The following is a 14,723-nucleotide window of genomic DNA, read 5'->3' on the forward strand; positions in this document are numbered from 1 at the left end:
ACGACATTCTTGAAATAACCAAAAACAGGCCACACACAACAACTCACGGATCATTTAAACTCCATAGACAAGACAGGCAACATCAAATTCACACACAAAGAGGAAATGGACAAGACAATAGCATTTCTGGACCTAAAAATACACCACACAGAAGAAGGTAATATCAGAATTACAACATACAGAAAACCTACACATACCGACCAATATCTTCTCTGGACATCTGAACATCCCATCGCACACAAAATGTCAGTAATCAGAACACTATACGACCGAGCACAGAGCATCACAGAGGAGAAAGACAGACAGGAGGAGGACCAACACATCCAACAGGCATTAAAAAACTGCCAATATCCACCGTGGGCAATTCGGAAAGGGAAATTACAGACACAAATAAAAGAAAAAAAACAAACAAGAAAAAACACCGAAAAAAACAAACCGGGGCTTTGTCACACTACCATACATAAAAGGAGCCACAGAACGCATCCAACGATCCATGAGGAAATACCACATCAACACCCCGGTCAAACCATACAAGAACCTCCAACAGCTGCTAGTTCACCCCAAAGACAAAATACAACTGGACAATAAATGCAACGTCATCTATAAAATCCCTTGCCGTTCATGTAATAAAGTCTATATTGGTGAAACGGGCAGATGCTTCCATACTCGAAGGAAAGAACACCAAATAGAATGTGAAAAAGAAACAACAAAAAGACTCACAAGATCCGAAAAAGAAAAAGCAAACCAAGAAAACCTAAAATCAGCCATTTCAGACCACTGCAAACGGCAAAATCACATAATGAATTGGGAAGAGGCCAGAGACATTCGCGCTGAAGAAAATAGATTCCAGCGTTGGATTTTAGAGGCAGTGGAGATACGAAAGCGGGCGCAGAGGACGATGAACCGGGATGAGGGAGCGTACGCGCTGTCGCTCACCTGGAGTGCCGTCCTGGAGGAGCGACCTGACAGCAGGAGGCGTTAACTACCTGTCAAATTGGGCGGGACGTTCACGCCTCCGTAACGCAACATCAGCTGATAAGGCACGTCACCACTCGACATCTGGTGACTGTTTCTGAAGAAGGCAGGAGATTCTCGCCAAAACTGTTAACGAGGTAACAAGCTTAAAAAAAAAAAAATCCTTGTCTAAGAAACGAACTTAAAATATCTGTAATAGTTAGACATAATGAACATCCACTACATATTAATGACATTGTCCCCACCAAGCGCTGCAAAATATATCCTAACCAAAAACCTTGGATTAACAGTGAAGTACGCTCCATGCTACATGCACGCTCCACCGCTTTTGCCTCTGGTGACGGAGATGGATATAAAAAGGCCAGATATGACCTCCGCAGATCCATCAGGGAAGCCAAGAGGCAGTGCAGACTGAAGCTGGAAGGATATTACAACACCTCAGACTCCAGATGCATGTGGCAGGGCCTGCAACACATCAATTTCCAGCAGAAGAACAGCAGGGTCACAGCCAACCACAACGCATCACCAGATGAGCTGAACAAGTTCTATGCTCGCTTCGACACCCTCAACACCAACCAACACCAAGGGATTCTACCAACAGAGGCAGCACAGAGCTCTTCACCCATTGTGACTATAACCGAGGTGACCAAGGTCTTCAGGAGGACTAACCCCCGAAAGGCAGCCGGCCCTGACAACATCCCCGGCCGTGCTTTGAGGGCCTGCTCCACACAGTTAGCAGAGGTCTTCACAGACATTTTCAACCTGTCCCTCTCCATGTCTTCTGTGCCCACATGCTTCAAGACCACCACCATAGTGCCCCTCCCAAAGAAAAACAATATAACATGCCTGAATGACTATCGTCTAATTGCACTCACTTCAGTTGTAATGAAGCGTTTTGAGAGGATAGTCATGTCACACATCAAAAAGGGCATCCCAGACACAACAGACCCCCTTCAATTTGCATATCGTCAGAACCGTTCAACTGATGATGCCGTCAATGCAGCCATCCACACAGCCTTGTCACACCTGGAACACAGGGACACCCATGTCCGAATGCTGTTTGTGGACTACAGTTCAGCCTTCAACACCGTCATCCCCAGCAGACTGACAGAGAAGCTCTCCACCCTTGGACTGACATCCTCCCTCTGCTGCTGGGTCCTGGACTTTCTCACAAACAGACCCCAGGCTGTCAGAGTCGGTACCAGAATATCCAGCACCAAGACAGTGAGCACAGGGACCCCCAAAGGCTGTGTGCTCAGTCCACTCCTGTACACCCTCTTCACCTACAACTGCACCCCCACCCAGAGCAACACTTCCATCATCAAGTTCGCTGACGACACCACTGTCATTGGGCTGATCACCGGCAGAGATGAGAGAGTCTACAGGGAGGAGGTGGCTCAGCTGGTCTCCTGGTGCCGGGAAAATAACCTCTCCTTGAATGCTGAGAAGACCAAGGAGATGATTATTGACCCAAGGAAGAGGAGAGACCAGCACGCCTCGCTGCACATCAACGGGACACAGGTGGAGAGAGTGAAAACATTTAAATTCCTCAGAACTCACATCAGTGAGGATCTCACCTGGACACACAGCAGACCATCAAGAAGGCTCAACAGAGACTCTTCTTCCTGAGGAAGCTGAGGAAATTTGGACTGTCCACCAAACTCCTCAGCAACTTCTACAGGTGCACAGTGGAGAGTGTCCTGACAAATTCCATCACTGTGTGGTACGGGAACTGCACAACTCAGGACAGAAAGGCTCTCCATTGTGTCATTAAAATGGCACAGTTCATCTGTGGAGCTGTCCTCCCCCCACTACAGGACATTTACAACACCCGGGTCACAAAAAGGGCACAGAGCATCATCAGGGACCAAACACACCCACAACACAGACTATTCATGCTCCGACCATCTGGCAGACGCTAAAGGAGTATGAAAGCAAGGACTACTAGACTGACAAACAGTTTTTACCCCCAGGCCATCAGGCTTTTGAACCATGGATTATAATCACCATCTACCTCTATATTTCCATCAGGCTTTGAACCACGGATTATATTAGCAATTTTGCACAAGACATTGCACGGTATATCTACCTCTATATTTGTACATTGTTCCCCCCCCCCTTTTTTTAAATGTTATCTTCATTTTTCATTCTACTTTTATATTTTGCATTCGATATGCACTTTATATTTCATATATTTCTTTTTATATTGGTAAGCACAGTTTGGTCGGGCAGTTGGGTCATTCCATGTCAATTCACACACCCTCCCCAGTGACACCTCTTCAATTTGCCTGATATTTATTTTATTAGTGCCTTATGATGTCAAAAGAAAGAATCCAAAATTTTAGCTTTCTAGCTGGAACGGTTTTTGAATTTTGGCCCTTCAAAGTTTGGGTGCCACACCCACTTTTGGGGTCTGGGAAATGTACACTTAATTTGCAAGCATTTTTGGAGGCCCATATATTTTGTTCTAAGGGGAATATAGACCTGTAAATTGCTATAACTATGTATTCTGGCCCCGTCTATCTGATTCTGCACCTAAAAATAGCACAAGTTTACTAACTTTAGAGATATTAACCCCTTAGAAGTGGATTTTTTTAATGACAATTTTTTTTTTTGACATTTCAGGGGTCCATATCTTGGAAGGTTTTTGTGTTGATAGGGTTTAAACTGATTTATCATCATATTTGGGAACTCTACTGTGTACTTGGAGAGTTTCAGGGCACTCAGAGGTTTGGTGGGGGTACAGGAGGGCCCCAAATATGGCTTCGGGACAAAATTACCGTTTGGTACGTCCTACTTCAGGCCATTAGTTGGCCATGTGGGCACATGATGACTGGAATGAGCCTTTAACCCTATCAACAGAAACCTTTTATCAAACTTTTAAGCCAATAAAAACTTTGATTATCCAACTCCTTCAATATAAACTAAGCATTTGTATATGGTCCTGTTTTTGCATATTTTCTGAAAAATCCGAGAAGTCCGGAAAGTAGGTCAGCTATTGTCTTAACTGCCAATTCAAACCAAAAGGTACTAAAACACATTCAAATTATAAAATACTAAGATTAAAACAAGGATAATATCACTGAACACATATGAATATATAAACTGACAGTTTACATTTATTAACCCTTTGCACACTGTACACACACGTAACTTAAACTACACTTACTTAAGAACAGTCATGTGATCAGATCAGACAATTTTAATGAGGCATGGATGCCATTTACTGCTGTAAAATACATGTAGGCACAACACAAAACAATTCAACTCAATATAAAACCATAACCAGGCTTGCTGACTGACACTGACAGTTAATAAGCATGAATGTACTTTGGAAGAAGCATCTCAATTCTTTCTACATCAACCGCAACAAGTTTATAATGCCGAGCACTACGACCTTGAATCTCTGGCGCATTTACACGACATATAAAGCCTTGAAATGGCACCCAGCATGGTGGATTTTGGCGGTTTTCAGCAGGCCAAGACAGAGTCGTGTTTGACCGTTTCATGAAATGACAATATACATCATTCAGTGCGTTTACATGTACATCCAAATCGAGCTACTGTCGGTAATCGAGCTAAGGGTCCCAGCAGGGGTGCCAGAGAAATCCAATCCTACATACACACAAGGAAATCGAGCTATTGTGTGAGGCACATTGTGCACCCGAGCCACAGGTGGCGCTACACGCCCCATCGTGTTGGTACACTTCCGGTTGTCGTCATGAAGAAGAGCTATTCAAGAGTATAAACAAAGTTATCAGTTCCGTGTTCACAAGAAGAGTGTTTGTACATACGAACAGAAGTGTTCCGAATAAAATGGCCACTAAGTTGAAGTTGATCTGTAATGGTGAACATATTAACTGTTAGCCTGCTAACATGCTAATAACCTACCAACTAATTGGAAATGGATGCATACATGCCCAGACACAAATGTTCCTAATAAAGTGGCGGCTAAGGTGAAGTGTCATGCCGACCGGGGCTGTTGTGTTTCCCGCTTGTGGTCTCGTCACTCGTCACTTCCGGAAGGGGCAGTGCTGAAGTAAGCAGCTCAACTACGTAGCTTGATAGAGTTTACATGCACTAAGTAGCTCGGCTACAATCGCATAATCTAGGTCGCGTAGCTCGATTACGAGAAATCCAGTTTGGTTCGATTTCTGCCGAGCTAAGATGTTTCCATGGCATTTAGAACTTCGATTTCAGTCGAGCTACGGCAGAAATTCGATTTTCTCTATGTGCATGTAAACGCACTGATTGTGTTCATCAGAACGGTCGACAATGTTTGCCACATACCAGTTGTTGTCATACACACAAGCAATATATTGCCCAGGCTGATATGAACTGAAATCCTCTGCACCATCACAAGCATGACTTGGGGTTGCAGTAGAATCAGTACCATCAGTGGCACCCACCGACACAATGGAAAATGTCAAGTCCTGAGAAATCTTCCGCATCTCCAGTTTTCCACTGGAAATAGGTATGAAGCTGTGATGAGACCGAGTACCAGATATTGCCTTGGCTGATGAATACCTGCCATCAAGTTCGAACTCTTTCTCATGAAGAGAGATACCCTCGCTGGTAACAAATAAGAATTTCACATTCTCAATATGTTTGCTTGCCCATTGATACATCTGTTGAGCAGTGAGAATGTGATCATCATCAGTGGCCTGCAGACTTGCTCGGGCAACCAGGCGCTTCACAATGCCACCAATACCATCACATAATTAAAATCACTATATGGGTGTGCTTTTACTACCTTAATGCAAGTACAACGCCACAGTCCCTTTAAGAAACTACAGATCCCACCAACCAACTTCCGCGTTGACCTACGTCACTTCTTCCATGAGTAGAGGGACTGAAAATCCGCGATCGCGGAAAACGGACGGAAATCGCGGAATTATGCATCTGAAACGGAATTTGTCAGAAATGGAATCTACACATTCTAAGCTTGGGGAGGCTGGGACCTCCCCTGCCCGAGCTACGGGTGTCCAAAGTGGGGCTGGAGCCGCCGATGGGAAAACGAAACTAAAGCCGAGCACCGTGGCTCTTCGTCCTGAGGCGCGGGGCTAGCAGGCCCTGGCAGGACTGGTTCTTTGGGGAGAGGGCAGAGGTCTCTGGCTGTCAAGTTTGGGGCGGCTGGGACCTCCCCTGCCTGAGCTACGGGCATCCAAATTCGGGCTGGAGCCCGGGATAGAAGCGAAACCTAAGCGCAGCGCCGCGGCTCGCCTCGGAGCGAATTACGTCCCGAGGCGCGGGGCTAGCAGGCCCTGGCAGCACTGGTTCTTTGGGGAGAGGTCTCTGGCTGTCAAGTTTGGGGTGGCTGAGACCTCCCCTGCCCGAGCTATGGGCGTCCAAAGTCAGGCTGGAGCCCTGGATTGAAAGGAAACCTAAGCGCAGCGCCGCGGGGCGAATTACGTCCCGAGGCGCGGGGCTGGCGCGCCGTGCCCACACTGGTTCTTTGGGGAGAGGGCAGAGGTCTCTGGCTGTCAAGTTTGGGGTGGCTGGGACCTCCCCTGCCCGAGCTACGGGCGTCCAAAGTCGGGCTGGAGCCCTAGATTGAAAGGAAACCTAAGCGCAGCACCGCGGCTCGCCTCGGGGCGAATTATGTCCCAAGGCGCGGGGCTAGCGGGCCCTGCCCGCGCTGGTTCTTTGGGGAGAGGGCAGAGGTCTCTGGCTGTCAAGTTTGGGGAGGCTTCTTTAAATATAAACTACATTTCGAGCACAAGAGGCTGGTGCTAGCAACATTCAAGCAGCCACAATAAAGCTATGCAGAAGCCTCCCCACCACCAGATACCTGAAACAATAACTTTATATATGTTAAAATGTACTTGAAATAATCTTAAACCTAGTTTTCAGTGCCAAAAAAAGCATTTGCAAAAGCATACGAGTTATTAATTGTAGCAAAATCAAAGATATAAACATCAAACAAAATATAATTTTATTGTAACATAAAGTGGGCTAAATGTCACAGTTTTTAAATTTTATTAGTTTTTTTCTAAATTAAATATCAAATTATCTGAAACGGAATTGAAATAGAATTCACTATCCTCCGAAACGGAATTTGCTGTTTTTTGAAACGGAAAATCAGAGGCTCTACATGAATCTATAAGTGACGCAACCACAGTCCGCCTAAGAACTACAAATCCCATCAACCCACTTCCGCGATGGCCTACGTCACGCCGGGACAGGATCACCTACGGCACATACTCAATGAAGGCATAAGTAACTGAGCAACACTTCCGACTTCCTCTTTTGGCTCCGCGTGAACTCAAGCACACGGACACAAGGAGGACCGCTCGTCAGAGCCCCCAAGATAAAGACGTCTTTCTCCCAACAAAACGATTCAACATGGTTTTTGTTTACCCTTGGCCACGGTAGAACTACTTAAATCGTGCTCTCTCTCTCTCGGTTGAGCTACAGCTGGTTTTGTTTGTCTATTATAGTAACGTTACGAACTGCCGCCCAAAACATTTCATTTAAAGTTAGAAGTGACCGGATTTCCTTCTAACTAAAAGCGCTGTGCACATTGTTTGATCAGAGACTTTCTTCCCACGAACTACGAAGCGTCGGACCAAGAATTCTCTGCTTTCTACAGAAGCTACTCACGCGCTCCTGTGGACTCAAAGTTTTGGAACATCTCTGTAATCTTGCACTGGGAGCAAGATACTGAAGTAAGAGACTGGCAATTGGGCAAAACTAGTCTTCGGAATTAGCTTTAGTAAGGAGTGTGAATTAAACTCAGGAATTGTTTAATTGTGTACACTGCAAACACTCGGTGTTTAATTGATTGTTCTATTTTGTTTTGATCAATCAATTGCTTAATAGATAGGCTTTTGCATGCTTTCCTCTATTCCCTTCTAACCCTTAATTTCATTATTACACATATTTTGACCTCATCAAGATTTCAGTGGATTTAATAGTGTTATAAGCTAGCTTAGCTAGCAACACACGGCTAATTCTTTTGTCTCGTTAGCAAGCTAGGCTAACCTTTTGTTTAGGCCACAAGGCCTCACACCCACAAAGGGCAATTCCATGTAAATGTCAACCTCACCATGCAAAAATAAAGCAGCATGTAATACATCAAAACCACTCCCAGAGATATCACCTAGGCCTGTATTTTACAGATGTGAATAAGTTGAACCAATTTGTAACCAACCTAATATGTCACTGTCAGTCTTTCTTTCTTATAATGTAAAACCCAAGCTAAAATCAACTTTGATCATGTACAATTCTATATTATTGCCATAAGCCACAGAAATGTATGCTAAAATCCACAAAACAGCAAAACAATAGCCATCCTAAATATTATTAAATAACTTTGATAGTTTTAGCTGATATTTAGAGAGTTTTTCAAAGGGTTATGGTGGTTAAATTGCTGATTTTCTAAACATACGCCATGTCTATTTCAGACGCGTCACATCCATAACGGAATTTCGTCACATCCATAACGCTGACTTTTCCTTCCGAAACTCTGCATGAAATACAAAATATTTTAAACAAAGATTTTTTAATATTCACCTTGGACCCCTCTATCAAATGGATATCTCCATTTCGACATTAGGTTTACAGTTTCACAGAGTTTGATAAAAATATACAGTCACCCAAGAAAAGTGATACTTTTTCTGTCACATCCATAACGCATCTTTTATTGGCCTTTTCTGACATGCCCTAGATGTACTATGGGAATTGTTCTTGTTCTATCACTTCTCCAGTATGGTACAGCCTTAAAATATGCAACACCTGTTTAAATCCTGGGAGACAATAAAACATGCACTGGGTCATTTGTTGCCATTTTGAGTTCAAGTGTCACGTCCATAACACTGGAATTGCTCAAACACCTTAGTTAGCAACAGAACGAATCCTTTGTTCTACTTAGATAACATTCCTTTGTCTTAGCTAGCAACCAAGCTAGGCCTCCACCACGTGGACACACACACACACCTTAGCTAACAACTAAAGCTAACTCTTTTGTTCTACTTAGAAACATGTGGTCACCTCCCCTTACACACACGCTCAAGTATATCTCATATTTGTATATATTTCAACTGCCATTATTCATTTTTATCTTTGTTGTAATAAATTCAATTATTATTGAAACTGTGTGTTTATTTGTTGTGCCTAATCTTTTCGAAGTAGCCCAATCTCAAAAGAATTCCAAGGTGCATATGAGTTATGTAATACGGTAAGTGATCATAATAATTTGGAATATACCATAATTTAGCTGTTTGGTAATTTATTATTAAGCACCAAAATTAATAGTAGTAATTAATGAGACCGATTCAATGAGACTGATTTAATGAGATTGATCACTTAACACCAACTGCCCCTACATTAATCATGAATAGGCAGTCAAAACAGTTGACCTACTTTCCGGACTTTTCGGATTTTTCAGAAAATATGCAAAAATAGTACCATATACAAATGCTTAGTTTATATTGAAGGAGTTGGATAATCAAAGTTTTTATTGGCTTAAAAGTTTGATAAAAGGTGTCTGTTGATAGGGTTAAAGGTTCATTCCAGTCATCATGTGCCCACATGGCCAATTAATGGCCTGAAGTAGTACGTACCAAATGGTAATTTTGTCCCAAAGCCATATCTGGGGCCCTCCTGTACATCCACCAAACCTCTGAGTGCCATGAAACTCTCCAAGTACACAGTAGAGTTCCCAAATATGATAAATCAGTTGAAACCCCATCAACATAAAAACTTTCCAAGATATGGACCCCCAAAATGTCAAAAAAATTATTGTCATTAAAAAAATCCACTTTTAAGGGGTTAATATCTATAAAGTTAGTAAACCTGTGCTATTTTTAGGTGCAGAATCTGATAGACAGGGCCAGAATACATAGATATAGCAATTTACAGGTCTATATCCCCCTTAGAACAAAAAATATGGGCCTCCAAAAATGCTTGCAAATTAAGTGCGCAATTTCCAGACCCCAAAAGTGGGCGTGGCACCCAAACTTTGAAGGGCCATAACTCAAAAAACGTTCGAAGCTAGGAAGCTAAAATTTTGGATTCTTTCATTTGACATCATAAGGCACTAAGAAAATAAAAATAAGGCAAATTGAAGAGGTGTCACTGGGGAGGTTTTGGGCATTTGTGTGAATTGACATGGAATGACCCAGTTGCAAAATAAGAATTTCATTACCCAATAATAAAGCGCTGTGTCTGTTATTGTGTATATGACAAATAAACATCTTGAATCTTGAACCTGGTTATAGCAGCTCATACCCCACGCCAATATCTATCTTGATTGTAATTTTGTCACCATTCTCTCCCCCTTACTTACTGTACTGGCTCTGATGCATCGAACTCTGCCTCCACATCTTTTTCCCTTTCTAAAGGCCAATTTATGCTGACAACGTAGTCCTCACAGATGGCATCTGCGTAGCCCCCCACCTTCGCAGACGCTCTGCGCGCACCTCCCAAAAACTGTGACCACCGCAGAAGCCTCGCAGACAAGAGGGCTCTGATTGGTCCACTCTACATCCGCTGTACACGCACTTCCGCTTCCCTACTTTCCCGGTTTGGTTTCTTTTCACGACCGCCATTTTTAAAAACACGAGCGAAGATGGAGCAGCACGAAGAGCGGTTGATCGAGGAAGTACGTACATCTATACGACTCCAGTTCTAGTCATTATAAGTAACCGGAGGATAAACACTCCACTAACCACACCCACCAACTACTCCTAGCGATTTCGCACCCCTTGCGTTGTGGCGGTGAATACCATCGCGTACGCTTATTACTCCCCGCTCAACGATAAATTACAACTGTCTGCGAAAAGCTATCTGCAAAAGCCTTGTCGCAAGAGCATGCAGAGGCCTTAAGCCTGCCTCTCTCTCTCTCTCTTTGGTTCACTCCATCTCATTTTTTTCTCTCAATGTTCAGTGTATTTCAATGTGTTGTGTCTTTATATGTTGGCTCGTATGTCCTGTCTATTTTTGTTCAATATGTCTACAGGCTGAATTTCAATAATCTCACTTTTGTTAAAGATGTATTCATATTACCACAGTAAGCTCCATTAGCTTTTCTTGACAACAATGGCAGCTGTTTGCGCGCCGCTCAAAGGCAATTAGCTCCGTTAGCATTTTAGCTCGGCTTAAAGGGCTGATGACATGAACATGACTCTATGCAATTTCTTAAATAAACTATACAACATGGCAAACATGTTAGATTTCTGTTATAATTACGTGAAAAGAAGCTGTTGTTACACGAATATCCAACTTTTAATTGCACAGCGCAAGAAAACTGGGTCCGTGGCTCGCGGCCATGTTGTGACGTCAGCGGAAGAACACGCTGCGGTTCACTGGCTGTCTACTCAATGGAAATGGCGCATGAAAACGCCGGTGAACTCTCTAGTTTTTCCTCTTCTGGGAGTCTAGAATTGTGTTGTGAGTGGGATAGATCGGAAGAATCAAGTGATGACAAACACGGGTGCATCCAACTGTACAGGTTTGAACCTGTTACTGTGCAATCTGAGAGTGACTCCAATTCCGACTCCAAGATAGACAGCGGACAGGCAGACAGCCCAACATTGAACACCACAAGGTTGGATAACAAGGATTGGTAGGTCAACCCGTATTTGTTCAAAATGTTACGGAATCAATATTTTAATATTGTGTATTGTTGTCTTGCATGTGTAAACACTGCTTATATCATGTAAACCATATGCTACACTGAATACATAGTTCCTACTGGAGCATGCAAACGGCTAACATAATAAGCTTACAACTATGCCTGATCCGTGATACATTTAGGATAATATTGGCAGGTATGTCTTCTAGTTTATGGCTTCTTAGTCTTATCCTTGAATGAAGCAAAATATTTGATAACCTACATCAGCGTAAGCAAATGACAATCTGTAGCCCACTTGTCTGGCTAAGTTAGCTTTCCCTCAGTGTTTGCTTTGAGAAACAAATTCTTTCAACTTGGCAATAAGAGACCACAATGCAAAGGCAAAATACTACAACTGCTACTACAAATCTGTCACGTCAACAAACCAGCAAGTGAGGAGGAAGACTAGGCGATATGATGCCCATACCCATAGATCAGGTTTTTTTGTATTAGTACTAAGACGACGTAAACAAACAATCCAACACCATCGAAGACAGTGCAAGCTTTCACAAGCAAATACATGACTGATATCACGCCGACTTTATGATTACATTTATGATTATCATGAATGTGTACTCTATGATGTGTACTCTATGAGCGCTCTGGAGCGAGTCACTTCCAAGATGGTCGCACAGACCGCATGGTTACTATTTTTAGCATCATGTCGGAGCACTCTATAGCTCTACGTACCTTTATCTTATGTCTTTTCTCAACACATGTTCTGACAGTTGGACTGTCTTTGGAGGAGTCGCCTTGTCCCAGGCGACTGCTGGATCCGGCATAGCTACTAGTAGACCCCCTCCGGAATACTGTAGGCACTGCTGATGGAAGCAACACACGTTTGTGCTGAACTGAACACCCAAGAGATTCTTTTAAGCTGGGAAGGGTGTCAAAACAATCCAAATCGAAGTGTTCAGAGCACAGGACGGATGTTGGTGAGGGCTCCCACTTGTCACGAGTGCGCCTGACTTGCTTCACCCACTTCGCATGCAGCTCGGGATCTCTGGGAAACTTGAATAAACTTACCCCATCCTTGTGGGTTTTGGAGCAAAAGCCGGCAACACAACGCGAAGGCATAATAACTACATATTATAATAACATATAATTATTATTATTAAGTGAACACCTGCCGCATCAACAACAAACTGGTAAGTGAGGAGGAAGGTTCTTTCGCTGACGTCATATAGCTCCTCCTTCTCTTTCGTCTCCTGGGTGCTGCAGCCCCGTCAAATTTGCCCAAATAGCCGCGTTTTTTATCATAACTTGTAAAATAGGCGCCTTCGTGAATTAATATATGGATCATCGGGAATTATTTTTTATGTTATAAAACATCGCCAAAGATGTCAAAAACGTGTCATCAGCCCTTTAATGTTCTCGTATAGAAACAAACCAACTGTAAAATCACCAGAGAGTAATATCTAGCTTCAATAATCTCACTTTTGTTAAAGATGTATTCATATTACCACAGTTAGCACTGTTAGCTTGGCTCAATGTTTTTATACAGAAAAAGCACAGTCACTGCGTTAGCTTTTACCGCGGCTAAACATGCTTTTATATAAACACACCGACCATAAATAATTAAATACATTTCCGGAATAACGACAGAACAATATCTAGCTTCAATGATTTCACTTTTCTTTTACAATTTAAGTATGCTAATATCTGTTAGCTATAAGAAATAAACCGTACACTTGCTATGACTTGCTAAGATGCGACGATGAAATTTTCGCCAAGATTTCATTTTTCACCTCATCCTGTCTTTCTTTTATAATGAAGTGTTGGTGACTTGCGAGGAAGTTGCAATTTAGAAGAAAAAAGAAAGCGATGGAAATGAACTTGAAGTGAAGATTTAAATACTTTCAATACACAACTAAACAGGTTAGCCAAACTACAACTCTCTCCTGAGTGGATAAATAGTGCACTATCTAGGGTGCACACGGCATTATTTCATACTGAACGGAGTTCCTAAAACAGTAAAGTGGAGATATATTTGGGATTCGACCACACACCTTCAGTTTAACTTACCTCAGGGTTTTAAATCCTCAGAGCCAGACACAATAACGCGTTTTTATTTTTATAACTCGAGGGGCTAAAGCGGCTCAGACGAGCAGCGTCTTGTTCTTCTCCAATGTTTACTGGCGGTTGGAGAAGCAGCTACTGGACGCGTTAGCGCCACCACCTGGACTGGAGCGGAGTTTCAGGGTGGAGGACGCCTATCCCAGCCCAACCCAAAAGCCAATGAGTGCGTTTACATGCACATAGAGAAAATCGAATTTCTGCCGTTGCTCGACTGAAATCGAAGTTCTAAATGCCATGGAAACACCTTAGCTCGGCTGAAATTGAACCGAACTTGATTTCTCGTAATCGAGCTACACGACCTAGATTATGCGATTTCTGCCGAGCTACTTAGTGCATGTAAACCGTATCGAGCTACATAGTCGAGCTACTTACTTCAGCACTGCCCCTTCCGGGAGTGACGAGACCACAAGCGGGAAACACAACAGCCTCGTTCGGCATGACACTTCACCTTAGCCGCCACTTTATTAGGAACACTTGTGTCTGGGCATGTACGCACCCAGGGGCGCCGCTAGGGGGGGGGAAAGTTAGGACGATTCTAAGGGCCTGGCACTGACAGGGGGGCCTGTGAGGGATATTAATATTATTTTAATAGTATTGCCTTGTGTAAGTTTTTTAAATAAAATATTTCATTTCATCTGTTAAAATATGCAAATTATACATGGTTATGATTTGCTATAACATTTTTCTTGAATTATTTATGATATTGGGGCGGCACGGTGGTGTAGTGGTTAGCGCTGTCGCCTCACAGCAAGAAGGTCCTGGGTTCGAGCCCCGTGGCCGGCGAGGGCCTTTCTGTGTGGAGTTTGCATGTTCTCCCCGTGTCCGCGTGGGTTTCCTCCGGGTGCTCCGGTTTCCCCCACAGTCCAAAGACATGCAGGTTAGGTTAACTGGTGTCTCTAAATTGACCGTAGGTGTGAATGTGAGTGTGAATGGTTGTCTGTGTCTATGTGTCAGCCCTGCGATGACCTGGCGACTTGTCCAGGGTGTACCCCGCCTTTCGCCCGTAGTCAGCTGGGATAGGCTCCAGCTTGCCTGCGACCCTGTAGAAGGATAA

General features: G+C 43.4%; 1 protein-coding gene across 1 annotated transcript in view; it reads right to left on the minus strand.

Moving 5' to 3' along the window:
• LOC132883294 (histone-lysine N-methyltransferase PRDM9-like) overlaps positions 1–13,775 on the minus strand; it is a 74,828-nt gene extending 61,053 nt beyond the window's left edge. The window contains exon 1 of the mRNA XM_060916730.1: positions 13,616–13,775. The gene's annotated coding sequence lies outside the window, so the exon portion shown is untranslated. The remainder of the gene's footprint in view (positions 1–13,615) is intronic.
• Between the last annotated feature and the right edge of the window lie 948 nt (positions 13,776–14,723).

This window comes from Neoarius graeffei, chromosome 1, assembly GCF_027579695.1.
Source record: "Neoarius graeffei isolate fNeoGra1 chromosome 1, fNeoGra1.pri, whole genome shotgun sequence".
In the NCBI taxonomy this organism is placed as follows: domain Eukaryota; kingdom Metazoa; phylum Chordata; class Actinopteri; order Siluriformes; family Ariidae; genus Neoarius; species Neoarius graeffei.